The sequence below is a fragment of the Mustela lutreola genome, chromosome 2, assembly GCF_030435805.1.
Source record: "Mustela lutreola isolate mMusLut2 chromosome 2, mMusLut2.pri, whole genome shotgun sequence".
NCBI classification, from domain to species: domain Eukaryota; kingdom Metazoa; phylum Chordata; class Mammalia; order Carnivora; family Mustelidae; genus Mustela; species Mustela lutreola.
Window position 1 is genome coordinate 184,710,996 of NC_081291.1, and position 19,143 is coordinate 184,730,138.

The following is a 19,143-nucleotide window of genomic DNA, read 5'->3' on the forward strand; positions in this document are numbered from 1 at the left end:
GATTTTGCTTATAGATGCATTATATACAAAATTAATTGCCTTAACTAGTCTCTTTTCAGCAAGGCTCTGAATCTAAAGTCACATTCTGACTAGTAGCTTTAAATCTCTATTCAAATATATAAATATTCAGATTGCATGTATGTTGATAACACTGTAGTACACAATATTTGCTTTTGCATGTAAGGTTCTTATTTTGAATATTCTAGATAGAAGCAGTGGACAATCAATTGACATGATTCTAGAACAGTGGAATATTGACTTACTGAGGTTATTTTTATAAATTGTTTAGCCCTCATTTTAGTGAAAAATTGCCTGATCACCAGCAATTTCAAAAAACAAATATCGAAACTTCTGGTATGGTTAGAGGGCTGGGACCAACCCTTGGACAAACTTTCATCCAGCCTTCACATAGATACAGCGATATTTTACATTTGAAATAAAAAGAAAACCTACCTGAAGGCACTAGATAGTGTCCAAAAGTAGACAGACGTTGGAGACAAATCAACACTTGGTAGAATGGAATCACACGGAGTGGGCTTCCCATATATATGACTTTTCAACTGACGATAGGCACAGGTCTTCATCATGTAGGGTAGCTAAAACTTCAATAGAAAATCCACAATCTTATTGGCTTGAAGAACCTGAGGATAGAATTTGGGTCAACCATAGTCACTGAATGATGTCAGGTGAGATTCCCAAAATGAGAGAACCTAAGAGGAGGAGCCCTGAATTCCATGTATCAACACTAACCCATTCTTCGGCTGATCTGAGTGACATATATGTGGGACAGACTCCAGAAGCATAGCTAAGGCTACAAAAATGAACTGACATTTGGGCTGCTACCATTGCAGGAAAGATAGTTCCAGGTTTAAGCTGGCTATGTACAGTGGGCCAAATAATAGCCTCCCAAAGATGTCCATGTCCTAATCCTTGGACCTGGTCAATATGTAAAATTACAGGCCAAAGGAAATTAAGGTTGATGGAGTAAGATTGCTAGTCATCCTAACTGAAAAAGGAAGATTTTCTGGGTTATGTTTCTAGGCCCGATGGAATCTCAAGGGTCTTAAAATGTGTAAGAGGGAAGCAGCAGAGTCAGTTTCAGAGTGATGGGATATGAGAAAGAGTAGACATGCTACCGTTGGCTTTGAACATAGAAAGGAGCCACTAGCCAAGGAATTCATAGCATCAAGACTAGAAAAAGAAAAAAAAAAAATCTCCCTTAGGTGCCCCTGGAAAGGAATGCAGTCTTGCCAACATCTTCATGTTAGTCCAGTGAGAATAATTTTATACCTCTGATGTCTAGAACTGTAAGGTAAATTTATGTTGTTCAGTCCATTAGGCTTGTGGTAACTTGTTACAAAGGCAATAGAAAACGAATGCAGATTTTGGTACTGGAAGTGGGGTGCTGCTGTAACAAATACCTGAAAATGTGGAAGTGGCCTTGGAATTGGGTAATGTATTAAAGCTGGAACATTTTTGAGGAGCATTATAGGAAAAACCTGAGTTGTCTTGAACAGACTGTTAGTAAAAACATGTTTTTTAAATAAACTTGCTCGAGAGAACCCAGAAGGGAGTAAGGAGCATGCTATTGGAAACTGGAAAAAGGGGATCTATAGTGGCAGAGAAGTGAGCAGAAATGTGTTCTACAGTTATATGGAAAGTAAAACTTGTAAGTAATGAATGTGAATATTTAGCTGAGGAAATTTCCAAGCAAAGTGTTGAAGATGTGGTTTGGTTTCTTCTTGCTTTTTAGAGTAAAATGTGAAATGAGAGAGATAAAATTACAGAAAAACTATCAAGCAAAAAGGATCAAATTTGATAACTTGAATCTTTAGGAAGGAAGAGAGCACAACATTAGAAACAGTAAATGTATAGTAAATATTAGAGGTTGTTCTTTCCCCTCTTAACTTATTTAAAACATAATTTTTTTTAAAGATTTTATTTATTTATTTGAGAGAGAGTGTGAGAGAGAGAGAAATCACAAGCAGGGGTGAAGGGTACAGGGAGAAGTAGACTCCCCACTGAGCAGGCAGCCCAATATGGGACTTGATCCCAGAAACCTGGGATCATGACCTGAGCTGAAGGCAGATGCTTAATGGACTGAGTCACCCAGGCACCCTAAAATGTAAATTGTTTAAAGGTAAATTATAATGTAATTTACCTTTAAAATATATGTAAATATATGTAAAATATATGTATTATATTATAACACAGGGCGGTGGAGTTCTAACATATATAAATTTAATACATATGAATAACATAAAAGATCAGGGGGGTAAACACACCTACATGATTACATGGTTTTTATATTTTATGTGTAGTAGTACTACATTAACTGCAACTAGAATGTGAAAAGTTAAGATATGATTCCTTATTTAATTGATATAATTGATGTAATTCCTTAAGTCATTGAAAAGTATACTAAGGTGAACCATGAGAGACTGTGGACTCTGAAAAACAATCTGAGGGTTTTGAAGGGGTTGGGGGGTAGGAGGTTGGGTGAGCCTGGTGGTGGGTATTAGAGAGGGCACAGATTGCATGGAGCACTGGGTGTGGTGCAAAAATAATGGATACTGTTATGCTGAAATAAATAAAAAAGAAATTAAAAAAAGAAATAAGTCTAATAAAAAAATAGATATAAATGACTACCAATAAAGGTTTAGGAAAACACAAATTTATGTAACTAGAAGAGGTGTGGAAAGGAACCAGCCATCTAATTTTCACAATGCAATGGAAAAGAACTATTTTTGTGTTTTCTAAAAATATTTATGAGCTCTGTGGCCTTAAGCTTTAGCAAGAGAAATTTAAATCTCATACAAGATAAATTGTAAGACATGTTGAATATTGCTACTCTGCACAAAGGATGAAAATGGCTTATCTAGATGTTTAGGTTAATGCCAATAATTACTGTTGGTATATTAATGGATATGTAGTTCTTGCAAAGGCAATAATTTTGATTTTTTCTTCGAACTGAAGATTAAAGAAGCTTGTCATTTCTAAGAGGTAAAATTCTTCATCCTAACTTTTGGGGCTTTACTTCAAAATTTAATGTTTTTCTTAATAGGTGGAACCTATTGAGGTTCTAGGTAAAACCAGTAGAGCCATTATTTCAATTTTCAAAAGCAAAATTTCATACCTTCTTAGGTACAATGGGCTTGCACTATGGCATTCTCTTCCAGAATAATTTATTCAACGTTTCACTTATAATTGTTATGAGTCTAAAGGTTGCTGGGGTAAAGCACTTATTTAAATATTCCAATTATTATGCCATGTGCTTATGCAAGCAAAGAAATGCTGAACTGTGATTGAGATAAACTTAATGTCCTGTTCTGATTCTAAACCTGGATCTTAATAAAATTGAAAATACAGGATACCTTACACTGTATATTTATTGTATCACTAATGATGGGAGAGGAAAGTTTAATATAGAATTCAGTCTATAGGGTAGTTTATCAAAGTAACCAGAAATGACTGTGAATCTAAGAAATAAGAAAAATCAATAGAGGAAGGGTGGTGAATTCCAAAGAAGTAGGTGTGTCTGGGTACAGATTGGCCTGAGTCAGAGTTGCACAGAGAAAGGACAACAAAAGAATGCTTAACTCAGCCTAATGCTCTCTAAAAATTACAGTCCAGAGTATGTTATGCTTCAGTTAAATAATAACACAAACTATAACCTAGCATTCAATGGTATTTACACATAATAGAAATACCCTTATATCTATCAATTGGTATATTAAGTTAAAAAATAGTTGTTGAGGAGCACCAAGCTGGCTCTAAGCACCAAGCAGTCGGTAGTAGAGCATGCACCAAGCAGTCAGTAGTAGAGCATGCGACTCTTAATCTCAGGGTCATGAGTTCAAGCCTCACATTAGGTGTGGAGGCTAGTTTAAAAAAGAAAAAAGTTATTGGTTGCAGTCTAAACAAGAGAATTGATTTTACAATTACCTATATTCATAAAATTATCCATTTTTCACCTTAAAAATGCAGGTTATCTAAAATGCTATTAATGAAAAAAAATCAGATTATTATGATAAACATTTCTTAGCAAAGTTCTATATCTAAGCACTGCATTTTGAAATTTCTACATTATCTTCAATGTCAAATGTAGACTTCACATAAGTGGCTGTCATGTGTAAGCTCACAGGTGTTATCAGTGGTATTGGGCTCATAGACTACACTCTGGAACACTTCATAAATCCCAACCCCTTTATAGCTCATCCCTTCCACACATTTATATTGCTATCTGCCATATTAATAATTAATACTGTTGTTTTAGGCAGGAACTTACCCTTTAGAGGTAAATAGAAGAGTAATAGATTATATAATTCCCTAGGTGTCGAACATGGAAAAAAGGTTTGCTTCCCTCAATTAGTGGTCCTATTGATTTCTTAGCCTTATAGCTATGAAAACCAATCAATGCCATATGGCTGTAGGGATGATGATTTTGTGGTTCTACTCTAGAAAGAACATTCTATTAGTACCTCGTTCCTGTTGTCTATGGAAGGGCATACTGCATACTAAGATACCAGCTGGTTGTGTTGGCCTAACTCCAGAAACCTGACTCAGTCTAATTTAGTATCTTTTTAGAAATGACCATTTATGTGCGACTAATGTGCTTAAGCAAAGAATAGCAGTAATACATTCCTTTGACAAAACTTCTTAGACTCGAAGGAAATGCACTGTTGAAGAGGGGAAATTAATAAAAACCCAGGTGTTGCAGCCACCTGTCTCAGATCTGTGACTTTTGCTGCCTGGATTTGCAAAGTGACTAGAAATGGTTTGATCCATTACAAAGTAAGTGCTGACCTCGATGATAAAGCATCTATCTCTCTGTCATTCTTAGTAAAGATATAATTAATAAAAAGGAAGAAATGTACACAAAATATCCCATTGTTGTAAAGAAACGCAGAATATCCATCTTAACTAAGATTGATTTTACAGGTGATTGCAGGTCCTTGAAAGCCCTGAAGAACCCACATTTGCAAATATGGTAGCCAGCGTTCTAAAATAGAGTCAATGACATATAAGAAAGTTCATGGAGCACATGGAATTCCAAAATATCTTTAAAAAGTAAAATATGCAAAGGCAAAAGGGTGATTGATCTGAAGGGCATCCCACATTGGTAGAAAGAGAAGCCCAACCAGTAGCAAAACACGACACAAAAGGTCATGTTATCTTCTCGGGCCAACCAGTGCAATATGCTGGCCAAGGGTGGAGTTTTTACTATTAAGCCCAAAACAGACAGTTAAGAATGAGTTCATAGGTAATCACAAGCCACAGTGTGATAGGCCTAGCCAGGCCTGGGCATACGCCTGAGGTACACAAACTTTGGCATTGTTCTGTATAATACTTTGCTCAGTGAAAGTTGCAAACTCACTTAGACTCTACATATTGGAATATTTATCAAGCCTTAAACTCCTTTATCCACAAAAAACATTTTGAGATTTATTGAAAGTAATTGGACCAGGACCTGAGTTTGGGTTGGGGGTAGAGAATAGGTTATGATTCTCTTTCTCCCTTTACTACTGCACTCCTTAACAAAAGGAGGAATAACAGTACACTTTACCATTTTTAATTTTTCTTTTTTCCTTTAAGACATTAGAATACTGAAGAAATTTAGTTAATAACAAAACTAACAGTGATATTACCATCACACCTTGTGGTAGGCAGAATAAACCCCAAAGATATCCATGCTCTAATTCCCCAGATCCTGTGATTATTCTACTTTACATGACAAAAAGACCTTTTGGATGTTATCAAGAGTATAGACCTTAAAACAGGAAGATTATCCTGGATTATCTGGGTGGGAGCAATATAATCTTAGAGAACATTCCCTGGTGGGAGTGAGAGATAAGACAGGAAAAGAAGGAAAAGAATGTTGAAGTGTGACAGAACTCAGCCTGCCGTTGTTGGCTTTGAAGATGGAGGAAAAGGTGACAAGGAAAGGGGGTGGCTTCTGGAAGCTGGAAAAGGCAGGGGAACACACTCTTCCCTACAGCCTGGAGATGGAACATAGCCCTGCTTTTATTTTAGCTTAATGTAGCCCAAATTAGACTTCTCACTTACAGAACTATAAAATAATAAATTTGTGTTAAGCTGCTAAGTTTGTGATAATTTGTCACAGCAATACTTGAAAATGAGTCCATCAAGACTGATAAGAAGAAAAGAAATGGATACAATTATTTTACCCAAGCCCTCCCCTTTACACGGATCTTTTACAACGGCTGATGAAATACGCATTAATACCCTCAGTGTAAAGATGAAATCTTAATTTGTCTAGCCTTTTTCCAGTCACTCTTTTATTCATGCACTTTATAAAAATACTAAAAGTCTATAATATGTAAAATGCTCTATTAAGTGCTGGGACATAGTAGTTAAAAAAAAAGAATGTAAGTTTTCTTGCATTGTCCTTACATTTTGCTGGAAAAGAAAGGCATTGGATGTGTAAATATAAGTATGATGGACGACAGCAAGGAAAAATCAGAGAGCTACTGGCCTGTAAAATTGAGGCCAGCATGCGGCCCAGGAGGTCAGGGAAGAATGCTCTGAAGATACCACTTCCTAGATGAGATCTAGAATGAAGTAAGTTAGACAGATGAAGCGAGGGAAGTTGTGGGGGAAACACTTTCTTGAGCAAATGCTATACCATGGAGGCAGGTCTGGAGATAAAGCCAGGTTTAGAGTATTTCACAAACTGAAACCAATTCCGAGCGACTGAAAGAAGGGAAGAAGTGCCCGGGTGAGACTGAAGAGATGAGCACAGAGAGGTCCCTGGATCTCATCTTAAAAACAAGGAAAAATGAGTCAAGGATTTTAAACTAGTGTATGACTGAAAAATGTTCACATTTTAAGTATTCCTCTGGTTGCAAGAGTTTCCATGGCTCGGAAGGGAGGTAGTGGGTTGTTTTCCAAGACAATTCATACACCATAGTGACAGACCAGGGAAGAATGATAGAAATGAAGATTGAAAGAATGTGCTACATTCAAGAAATATTTAGCTTTGGCATGGACTTGACTTGGCATGGGGCATTTGGAGTCCAACAGTAGTTTTAAAAATTCTGGCATCAAATCCTGGGAACATGGGGCAATTCATTGTGAACGGCAATGTTCCAGGAGATGTTTGTTGGAGAAAAAGAGTTCTGTTACGAGTTCTGTTGGCTATATTGAGTTTGAAATGCCTTTGAGTCATTCAAGTAAGGATACTGAGTTGCCATTAGATATATGGATTTGGAATTCAGAAAACAGGCTTGGGCTTGAGAAACATGTCCGGGAGTCACTGACGAATAAAGCAAGAATATACCAAGGGGGAAAGAAAAGTGCCTGGGACAGAACCTTAAGGAATGCTATTCCAGTGATAACGGAATGGAGGGTAGGAGGCTGACAGTTTCAGAGCCACTGACACAGGATATGTAGCCGAATTTGCATGACACCGAAGTCCAGAATCCAAGAGATCTTGCACTGTTAAAGAACAATTCGGAAGGCTTTAAGAGATTCTTCCTTCTTCTGAATGGAATGAAGATCATGGACCTTTAAAAGACATATTAAAATATCTTCTTAAAATTAGTTGTCTTTTTTTTTTCTTCCCTATTTTGGTTCTATTTATGATGGAACAAACATACCTAGGATCATTCTTCCTTTTAGAATGCATTTGTTGGGGCACCTGAGTGGCTTAGTGGGTAAAGCCTCTGTCTTCGGCTCAGGTCACGGTCTCGGGGTCCTGGGATGGAGCCCCACGTCGTCGGGCTCTCTGCTCAGCAAGGAGCCTGCTTCCCTCTCTCTCTCTGCCTGCTGCTCTACCTTCTTGTGATCTCCCTCTCCTGTTAAATAAAGAAATAAAATCTTTTAAAAAATTATAGAAGGCATTTGTCATGTGTTATAAATCTGTATAGCTGGCTTTAGATAGGGAATTAATTAATTGAATTAATTTTTTTCATTGAATTAATTTTTAAAATGTGGATTACACATTTGATATTCTTCCTCTTCATTATAGTGTGTGTATGGAATATAAATCAGGATGATGTAGTAATACATATTCTCTACCAGAACTAGACAACAGAAAACTAGAATTTTCTGTTTATTGGAAAATATCTTAATTGGGTGCAACATAAAAATAGTTGGCAAGATGTATATTTGAACATTCAGAGACAATCCTCTCCTGCTTGTCTCCATTCTGCCTCACTTGTGTTCTTCAGCAAACGTGAACATGATAAAATAATTTCTTGTTTCCCGAGCAGTCCTAGGCAGAGCAACATCACAAAGGCAGAGTGCAAAACATAGAAAACACAAGTCTGGAGAACTAAAACAGTAACTAACACATGGCTGTAAACTGCATGAAAGCATCATCAGAATCAATAGAAGCTGCTGTGCATCAATTTTACTAATAATGTCCCCGGGACTGTGTTCTGAGATTCTCAGAGAGTAAAACTTAATGTGAAGTCTTACGGATTGAAGTTTATCATAGCAGTTATGGGACTTTTTTTCCAATCTTAAAGATATGAGGCAGGCTTCACTGGCTTCTATGACATTACATTTATCCAAGTGGACACGTACACTGGCACAAACTTTTTTTTTTTTTTTAAAGATTTTATTTATTTACTTGAGAGAGAGACCGTGAGAGAGAGCATGAACGAGGAGAAGGTCAGAGAGAGAAGCAGACTCCTCATGGAGCTGGGAGTCCGATGCGGGACTTGATCCCAGGACTCCAGGATCATGACCTGAGCCGAAGGCAGTTGTCCAACCAACTGAGCCACCCAGGCGTCCCAACTGGCACAAACATTGATGAAAATGGCTTAGCTGCATATTCTGCAAGGTTTTTTTTATTTAAACTTTTTGGCTTAAATATTTTTATTTATCTATTTGAGAGAGAGCGAGAGAACATGAGTGGGGTAAGGGGCAGAGGGAAGAGCCGACATCCCACTGAACAGGGAGCCTGGCCATGACACAGGGCTGGATCCCGAGATGACAAGGATTATGAGCTGAGCCAAAGTCAGATGATTAACCAACCGAGCGCCACCCCCCCCCCCCACGTGCCTCTAATCCTTTTGGTTTAATAACTATGTGTTAGCAACTGATTGGAAGTTTATCTTCCACAGCAATGTTGGAAGAAATTCTTCTCAGAAAGCAGCTTCGTTTTGCATATGCCCTGAAGAACAGGGGTATAAACTTCAAATATATGCCATATATGACAAGTACACTGTCCCTTTGGATACTTTAAACTTTTAAATCATGTTAAAATATATTTACTTCTACATATTTCATTTTTTTAAAAATGGTCTTTATTTTTTAGAGTGGTATTACATTCACAATAAAACTAAGAAGGAAGTACAGAGACTTGACATATACTCCCCACCCTCCATATCTAATTTAAATATATTACTTTATTCTGATTAGAGGTAACACAATGGGTGGAGAAAGAGGATTCTAGAAATGTGGCAGCTGAATTCATCCCACTTTTCTCTCTGTTCTCAGTGTCAAAGTAAATTATCTTTTCTGCATCTGCCAGTCAGACAGGCTGGAGGAGCTGGAGAAAAAGCCATCACAAAGATTTCACCCTCTGAACTGTCAAGAATCATTAGGGAACAATACATGCATCATTCTGGAGGTGGAGTTTAAATCTTAGAGAAAACTCTTCTCCCAGAAAAACAACTCACTAAGATTAACATAAGAAGGGACAAACTTAAATGGATCAATTACTGTAAAAATAAATATAAAAATATCTAAAAGGCATCAACATAGATTCACAGCTAAATTTTACTAGCTTTTAAGAGGCAGGCATTAAAATATTATTTACACTATGCCATAATATGGAAAAAGTATAAAATTTTATGAAAGGACATAAAAATATGAGCAATAAAATGCCAAGATGTTTGGGAAGGAACTTGTAATTAGAATCACAATGGGGCTTAGTTTTTTGCGATGAAGACACCTAAACAAATACATATTTCTTAAGGAAGAATGGCTGTCTAAGAACAGCCAAGTAAAAGTAAAAAAGATTACCATGGTGGAATTTGCTTTTGCAAACAGTCTATATTAAAAAAAAAAAATAGATCATTTGGTTGTGGTATATGGATACAAAGAGATTGATGTAGCAGAACTGAGATTCTACAAACATCAGAATATATGAAAATTTAATGTATGACGTAGGCAGTATCAATTCAGTGGAGGAAAATATGGTTTATTTGATAAACATATCTGGGTATTATTTCAGGGTGAAACTAAGTTGAAGACCCAGTTTACATCATATGCAAAATACATTTCAGATGTACTGAGGAAGAGCAGTTTTAGAAGTAAACCTTGGAGACTACGTGTAAAAGCCAAGGATTGAAAAGACTTCTTAAACAAAAACAGAAGTGAGTACACTATTTAAAAAAAAGAGACTTTTTGCTACAAAATTTATAGTAAGAATGGTAGTTGAAGGTTAAAAGTCAATAAAAAATTGTTAAATTGACAAGAAAGCAAAATGTAATCAAAATTTGGACTGGAAAAAATATGGAAATCAGCTCACACTAGAGAAAATCCAAAGGCCAATTAATATAAAAGATAGAAAATTCATTATTGGTCAGGGTAATGTGCATGAAATACCATTAAATACCATTTCATACCTATGAGACTGGCATAGTTATTTATTGCTAGTAAGGATATTGAGAAAAATATATTCTCAATTCTTGTTCATAGAAATGTACAGAGTTTACATTGTGTTATATATATACATATTTGTAAATGTTTTGTGTGTGTGTGTGTGTGTGTGTGTGTGTGTGTGTATGTGTGTGTGTGTGTGTGTAGGAGAGGAATCTAGCTCTAACTATTTCAATTTAAAAGATCCATATCCTTAGATCTGGCAAAGCCACTCCTGTAAATCTATCCCATAGCAATTGAGGCACCAATTCATTAGGCTCAATGTTTAGGAATATTTACTGTATGATCATTAAAAGAACACCACAGAGGAATAGTTGGATAAATTATGGCACAGCAACAACATGAGATATTAGTCTGTTATTAAAAAGAGTGAATTAGCATAGTTGACTTGGAGAGTCCTATGAAATGGTAAGCAATAAAATTAAGATGTAAATAAGCATATATACTATCGTGTTTTTAAAAAGCAAATGAAACCACTTGTAAATACGAATAATTATATAAGTCAATTTTGACTGACTACTATCTGGGAGTGGGAATGGAATACTTTGAGGCTTACAGACCTGAGTGAGAGAATGTTAAAAAAGAAAGTAATAATAAACCCACTTGACACTTCAGTTTGGTAAAATCATACCTATGTAAATGAGACATGCTTGATGAAATTCAAATAAAAATATGGAATTAGTTCTCTTTCTCAGATGATCATGGTATTCTGTTAGATGAAAAAAGAGAATTGGAATTTTGTGTCATTCAAATCAATTTAATAAATACATATCATGAGGCAGACATTTCGCTGTGTTTGGAAAACAGTGGTGAACATTTTATACCCATGCCTGCATTTAAGAGCTCATAGTGTTGCAGGGAAAACAGATTTTTAAATTATAAATATGTATTGCAGAAAGTACAATAAAAGGATGTTGCAAAAGAAATGGACTAATCAAATGGATGAGGGATGATCACCCTAAAAAAAGTTTTTCAAACTTATTTGGAACTCTCTGGAGAAGAAAGAGGATGACTGGTTTAAATGTGTCTGTGTAATTTAAAGTGCCTCTGTGATGTTAGCAGAAAATTACACATATATTTTGAGATCAGAAGAGAGATCTTAACTAAAAATATTAAGTACTGATGAAGATAATAAAATTTGGTTAAAAGGGAGATGTTAAAGATGATGCCTCTCTGGAGTTCAGTAAAGTTTCAGGATATAAAATCAATGCACAGAAAATTTAAAAGAAATTGCATTTCTTTTAAACCAACAAGACAGAAGAAAGAGAAACTAAGGAGTCAATCCCATTTAAAACTGCACCCAAAACCATAAGATACCTAGGAATAAACCTAACCAAAGAGGCAAAGAATCTGTACTCAGAAAACTATAAAGTACTCATAAAAGAAATTGAGGAAGACACAAAGAAATGGAAAAATGTTCCATGCTCCTGGATTGGAAGAACAAATATTGTGAAAATGTCTGTGCTACCTAAAGCAATCTACACATTTAATGTTATCCCGATCAAAGTACCATCCATTTTTTTCAAAGAAATGGAACAAATAATCCCAAAATTTGTATGGAACCAGAAAAGACCTCGAATGGCCAAAGGAATATTGAAAAAGAAAGCCAAAGTTGGTGGCATCACAATTCCAGACTTCAAGCTCTATTACAAAGCTGTCATCATCAAGACCGTATGGTACTGGCACAAAAACAGACACATAGATCAATGGAATAGAATAGAGAGCCCAGAAATAGACCCTCAACTCTATGGTCAACTAATCTTCGACAAAGTAGGAGAGAATGTCCAATGGAATAAAGACAGTCTCTTCAACAAATGGTGTAGGGAAAATTGGGCAGCCACATGCAGAAAAACGAAACTGGACCATTTCCTTATACCAAACATGAAAATAGACTCAAAATGGATGAAGGATCTCAATGTGAGAAAGGAATCCATCAAAATCCTTGAGGAGAACACAGGCAGAAACCTCTTGGACCTCAGCCATAGCAACTTCTTCCTAGGAACACTGCCAAAGGCAAGGGAAGCAAGGGCAATAATGAACTACTGGGACTTCATCAAGATCAAAAAGTTTTGCACAGCAAAGGTAACAGTTAGCAAAACCAAAAGACAACTGACAGAATGGGAGAAGATATTTTCAAATGACATATCAGATAAAGGGCTAGCATCCAAAATCTATAAAGAACTTATCAAACTCAAGAACCAAAGAACAAATAATCCAATCAAGAAATGGGAAGAGGACATGAACAGACATTTCGGCAAAGGAGACATCCAGATGGCCAACAGAGAGATAAAAAAAGTGCTCCACATCACTTGGCATCAGGAAAATACAAATCAAAATCACAATGAGATATCACCTCACACCAGTCAGAATGGCTAAAATTAACAAGTCAGGAAATGACAGATGCTGGCGAGGATGCAGAGAAAGGGGAACCCTCCTATACTGTTGGTGGGAATGCAAGCTGGTGCAGCCACTCTGGAAAACAGCATGGAGGTTCCCCAAAAAGTTGAAAATAGAGCTACCCTATGACCCAACAATTGCACCACTGGATATTTACCCTAAAGATACAAATGTAGTGATCTGAAGGGGCATATGCACCTGAATGTTTATAGCAGCAATGTCCACAATAGTCAAACTATGGAAAGAACCTACATGTCTATCAACAGATGAATGGATAAAGAAGAGCTGGTATATACATACAATGGAATACTATGTAGCCATCAAAAATTGAAATCTTGGGGGAGGAGTCAAGATGGCAGAGAAGTAGCAAGCTGAGACTGCTTCAGCTAGCCGGAGATCAGCTAGATAGCTTATCTAAAGATTGCAAACACCTGAAAATCCATCGGCAGATCGAAGAGAAGAAGAAGAGCAATTCTGGAAACAGAAAAACAACCACTTTCTGAAAGGTAGGACCCGCGGAGAAGTGAATCCAAAGCGAAGGGAAGATAGACCCCGGGGGGAGGGGCCGGCTCCCGGCAAGCAGCGGAGCAACCGTGCACAAAATCAGGACTTTTAAAAGTCTGTTCCGCTGAGGGACATCGCTCCAGAGGCAAAACCGGGTGAAGCCCACGCGGGGTCAGCGTGGCCTCAGGTCCCGCAGGGTCACAGAGGGATCGGGGGTGTCTGAGTGTCGCAGAGCTTGCGGGTATTGGAACGGGAAAGCCGGCTACAGAGACAGAGCCGACAGTAAGCTCGCAGCTCCATGTTACCTTGAACCGGTCCCAGGCTCGGTGAGCTCGGAGCGCGGCCGGAGGTCAGGCAGACGGGAGTAACTGGGCGCTGTTCTCTGAGGGCGCACTGAGGAGTGCGGCCCTGGGCTCTCGGCTCCTCCGGGCCGGAGACCAGGAGGCCGCCATTTGTATTCCCGTCCTCTGGAACTCTACGGAAAGCGCTCAGGGAACAAAAGCTCCTGAAAGCAAACCCCAGCGGATAACTCACCCGGCCCCTGATAAGGGCGGTGCAATTCCGCCTGGGGCAAAGACACTTGAGAATCACTACAACAGGCCCCTCCCCCAGAAGATCAACAAGAAATCCAGCCGAGACCAAGTTCACCTACCAAGGAGTGCGGTTTCAATACCAAGGAGAGCAGCAGAATTCCAGAGGAGGAGAAAGCCAAGCACGGAACTCATGGCATTTTTCCTGTGATTTTTTTTTAGTCTTGCAGTTAATTTAATTTTTTCTTTTTCATTTTTTTTTTCTCGCCTTCGGGTACAATTTTTTTTAACTGTTACCTTTTTCTTTTTTAACGATTTTTTACTAGTTTATCTAATATATATATTTTTTCTTTTTTACATTTTTCTTAGGTGTTTTCTTTTTTTAAAAATTCTTTTCTTTTCTTTTTTTTTTTTTTTTCTCTTTCTTCCTTTTTGAACCTCTTTTTATCCCCTTTCTCCCCACTCACGATTTTGGATCTCTTCTAATTTGGTTAAAGCATATTTTCCTGGGGTTGTTGCCACCCTTTTAGTTTTTTACTTGCCCCTTCATTTACTCTTATCTGGACAAAATGACAAGACGGAAAAATTCAACACAAAAAAAAAGAACAAGAGGCAGTACCGAAGGCTAGGGACCTAATCAATACAGACATCAATAATATGTCAGATCTAGAGTTCAGAATGACAATTCTCAAGGTTCTAGCCGGGCTCGAAAAAGGCATGGAAGATATTAGAGAAACCCTCTCGAGAGATATAAAAGCCCTTTCTGGAGAAATAAAAGAACTAAAATCTAACCAAGTTGAAATCAAAAAAGCTATTAATGAGGTGCAATCAAAAATGGAGGCTCTCACTGCTAGGATAAATGAGGCAGAAGAAAGAATTAGTGATATAGAAGACCAAATGACAGAGAATAAAGAAGCTGAGCAAAAGAGGGACAAACAGCTACTGGACCACGAGGGGAGAATTCGAGAGATAAGTGACACCATAAGACGAAACAACATTAGAATAATTGGGATTCCAGAAGAAGAAGAAAGAGAGAGGGGAGCAGAAGGTATACTGGAGAGAATTATTGGGGAGAATTTCCCCAATATGGCAAAGGGAACGAGCATCAAAATTCAGGAGGTTCAGAGAACGCCCCTCAAAATCAATAAGAATAGGCCCACACCCTGTCACCTAATAGTAAAATTTACAAGTCTCAGCGACAAAGAGAAAATCCTGAAAGCAGCCCGGGAAAAGAAGTCTGTAACATACAATGGTAAAAATATTAGATTGGCAGCTGACTTATCCACAGAGACCTGGCAGGCCAGAAAGAGCTGGCATGATATTTTCAGAGCACTAAACGAGAAAAACATGCAGCCAAGAATACTATATCCAGCTAGGCTATCATTGAAAATAGAAGGAGAGATTAAAAGCTTCCAGGACAAACAACAACTGAAAGAATTTGCAAATACCAAACCAGCTCTACAGGAAATATTGAACGCGGTCCTCTAAGCAAAGAGAGAGCCTACAAGTGGTAGATCAGAAAGGAACAGAGACCATATACAGTAACAGTCACCTTACAGGCAATACAATGGCACTAAATTCATATCTCTCAATAGTTACCCTGAATGTTAATGGGCTAAATGCCCCTGTCAAAAGACACAGGGTATCAGAATGGATAAAAAAACAAAACCAATCTATATGTTGCCTCCAAGAAACTCATTGTAAGCCCGAAGACACCTCCAGATTTAAAGTGAGGGGGTGGAAAAGAATTTACCATGCTAATGGACATCAGAAGAAAGCAGGAGTGGCAATCCTTATATCAGATCAATTAGATTTTAAGCCAAAGACTATAATAAGAGATGAGGAAGGACACTATATCATACTCAAAGGGTCTGTCCAACAAGAAGATTTAACAATTTTAAATATCTATGCCCCCAATGTGGGAGCAGCCAACTATATAAACCAATTAATAACAAAATCAAAGAAACACATAAACAATAATACAATAATAGTAGGGGACTTTAACACTCCCCTCACTGAAATGGACAGGTCATCCAAGCAAAAGATCAGCAAGGAAATAAAGGCCTTAAACGACACACTGGACCAGATGGACATCACAGATATATTCAGAATATTTCATCCCAAAGCAACAGAATACACATTCTTCTCTAGTGCACATGGAACATTCTCCAGAATAGATCACATCCTCGGTCCTAAATCAGGACTCAACCGGTATCAAAAGATTGGGATCATTCCCTGCATATTTTCAGACCACAATGCTCTAAAGATAGAACTCAACCACAAAAGGAAGTTTGGAAAGAACCCAAATACATGGAGACTAAACAGTATCCTTCTAAAGAATGAATGGGTCAACCGGGAAATTAAAGAAGAATTGAAAAAAATCATGGAAACAAATGATAATGAAAATACAACGGTTCAAAATCTGTGGGACACAACAAAGGCAGTTCTGAGAGGAAAATATATAGTGGTACAAGCCTTTCTCAAGAAACAAGAAAGGTCTCAGGTACACAACCTAACCCTACACCTAAAGGAGCTGGAGAAAGAACAAGAAAGAAACCCTAAGCCCAGCAGGAGAAGAGAAATCATAAAGATCAGAGCAGAAATCAATGAAATAGAAACCAAAAAAACAATAGAACAAATCAACAAAACTAGGAGCTGGTTCTTTGAAAGAATTAATAAAATTGATAAACCCCTGGCCCGACTTATCAAAAAGAAAAGAGAAAGGACCCAAATAAATAAAATCATGAATGAAAGAGGAGAGATCACAACTAAGACCAAAGAAATACAAAATATTATAAGAACATACTATGAGCAACTCTACGGCAATAAATTTGACAATCTGGAAGAAATGGATGCATTCCTAGGAACATATAAACTACCACAACTGAACCAGGAAGAAATAGAAAGCCTGAACAGACCCATAACCAGTAAGGAGATTGAAACAGTCATTAAAAATCTCCAAACAAACAAAAGCCCAGGGCCAGACGGCTTCCCGGGGGAATTCTACCAAACATTTAAAGAAGAACTAATTCCTATTCTCCTGAAACTGTTCCAAAAAATAGAAATGGAAGGAAAACTTCCAAACTCATTTTATGAGGCCAGCATCACCTTGATCCCAAAACCAGACAAGGATCCCACCAAAAAAGAGAGCTATAGACCGATATCCTTGATGAACACAGATGCGAAAATACTCAACAAAATACTAGCCAATAGGATTCAACAGTACATTAAAAAGATTATTCACCACGACCAAGTGGGATTTATTCCAGGGCTGCAAGGTTGGTTCAACATCCGCAAATCAGTCAATGTGATACAACACATCAATAAAAGAAAGAACAAGAACCATATGATACTCTCAATAGATGCTGAAAAAGCATTTGACAAAGTGCAGCATCCCTTCCTGATCAAAACTCTTCAAAGTGTAGGGATAGAGGGCACATACCTCAATATCATCAAAGCCATCTATGAAAAACCCACTGCAAATATCATTCTCAATGGAGAAAAACTGAAAGCTTTTCCGCTAAGGTCAGGAACTCGGCAGGGATGTCCATTATCACCACTGCTATTCAACATCGTACTAGAGGTCCTAGCCTCAGCAATCAGACAACAAAAGGAAATTAAAGGCATTCAAATCGGCAAAGAAGAAGTCAAATTATCACTCTTCGCAGATGATATGATACTATATGTGGAAAACCCAAAAGACTCCACTCCAAAACTGCTAGAACTTATACAGGAATTCAGTAAAGTGTCAGGATATAAAAACAATGCACAGAAATCAGTTGCATTTCTCTACACCAACAGCAAGACAGAAGAAAGAGAAATTAAGGAGTCAATCCCATTTACAATTGCATCCAAAACCATAAGATACCTAGGAATAAACCTAACCAAAGAGGCACAGAATCTATACTCAGAAAACTATAAAGTACTCATGAAAGAAATTGAGGAAGACACAAAGAAATGGAAAAATGTTCCATGCTCCTGGATTGGAAGAATAAATATTGTGAAAATGTCTATGCTACCTAAAGCAATCTACACATTTAATGCAATTCCTATCAAAGTACCATCCATCTTTTTCAAAGAAATGGAACAAATAATTCTAAAATTTATATGGAACCAGAAAAGACCTCAAATAGCCAAAGGGATCTTGAAAAAGAAAGCCAAAGTTGGTGGCATCACAATTCTGGACTTCAAGCTCTATTACAAAGCTGTCATCATAAAGACAGCATGGTACTGGCACAAAAACAGACACATAGATCAATGGAACAGAATAGAGAGCCCAGAAATAGACCCTCAACTCTATGGTCAACTAATCTTCGACAAAGCAGGAAAGAATGTCCAATGGAAAAAAGACAGCCTTTTCAATAAATGGTGCTGGGAAAATTGGACAGCCAATGCAGAAAAATGAAATTGGACCATTTCCTTACACCACACACAAAAATAGACTCAAAATGGATGAAGGACCTCAATGTACGAAAGGAATCCATCAAAATCCTTGAGGAGAACACGGGCAGCAACCTCGTCGACCTCTGCCGCAGCAACATCTTCCTAGGAACAACGCAAAAGGCAAGGGAAGCAAGGGAAAAAATGAACTACTGGGATTTCATCAAGATCAAAAGCTTTTGCACAGCAAAGGAAACAGTTAATAAATCAAAAGACAACTGACAGAATGGAAGATATTTGCAAACGACATATCAGATAAAGGACTAGTGTCCAGAATCTATAAAGAACTTAGCAAACTCAACACACAAAGAACAAATAATCCAATCAAGAAATGGGCAGAAGACATGAACAGACATTTCTGCAAAGAAGACATCCAGATGGCCAACAGACACATGAAAAAGTGCTCCATATCACTCGGCATCAGGGAAATACAAATCAAAACCACAATGAGATATCACCTCACACCAGTCAGAATGGCTAAAATCAACAAGTCAGGAAATGACAGATGCTGGCGAGGATGCGGAGAAAGGGGAACCCTCCTACACTGTTGGTGGGAATGCAAGCTGGTGCAGCCACTCTGGAAAACAGCATGGAGGTTCCTCAAAATGTTGAAAATAGAACTGCCCTATGACCCAGC

General features: G+C 37.6%; 1 protein-coding gene across 5 annotated transcripts in view; it reads right to left on the reverse strand.

Annotated features, from left to right (window-relative positions):
* Positions 1-19,143, reverse strand: part of HTR1F (5-hydroxytryptamine receptor 1F) — a 159,284-nt gene that overhangs the window by 89,078 nt on the left and 51,063 nt on the right. For 2 of the 5 annotated variants that reach the window (XR_009351162.1, XM_059164426.1), the window contains exons 1-3: positions 7,620-7,811; positions 7,333-7,527; positions 454-641 (exon numbers count right to left, since the gene is read on the reverse strand). The gene's annotated coding sequence lies outside the window, so the exon portion shown is untranslated. Of the gene's footprint in view, positions 1-453; positions 642-7,332; positions 7,528-7,619; positions 7,812-13,841; positions 14,383-19,143 lie in introns of those variants that run through there. The other 3 variants (XM_059164427.1, XM_059164430.1, XM_059164429.1) reach the window with 3 other exon arrangements.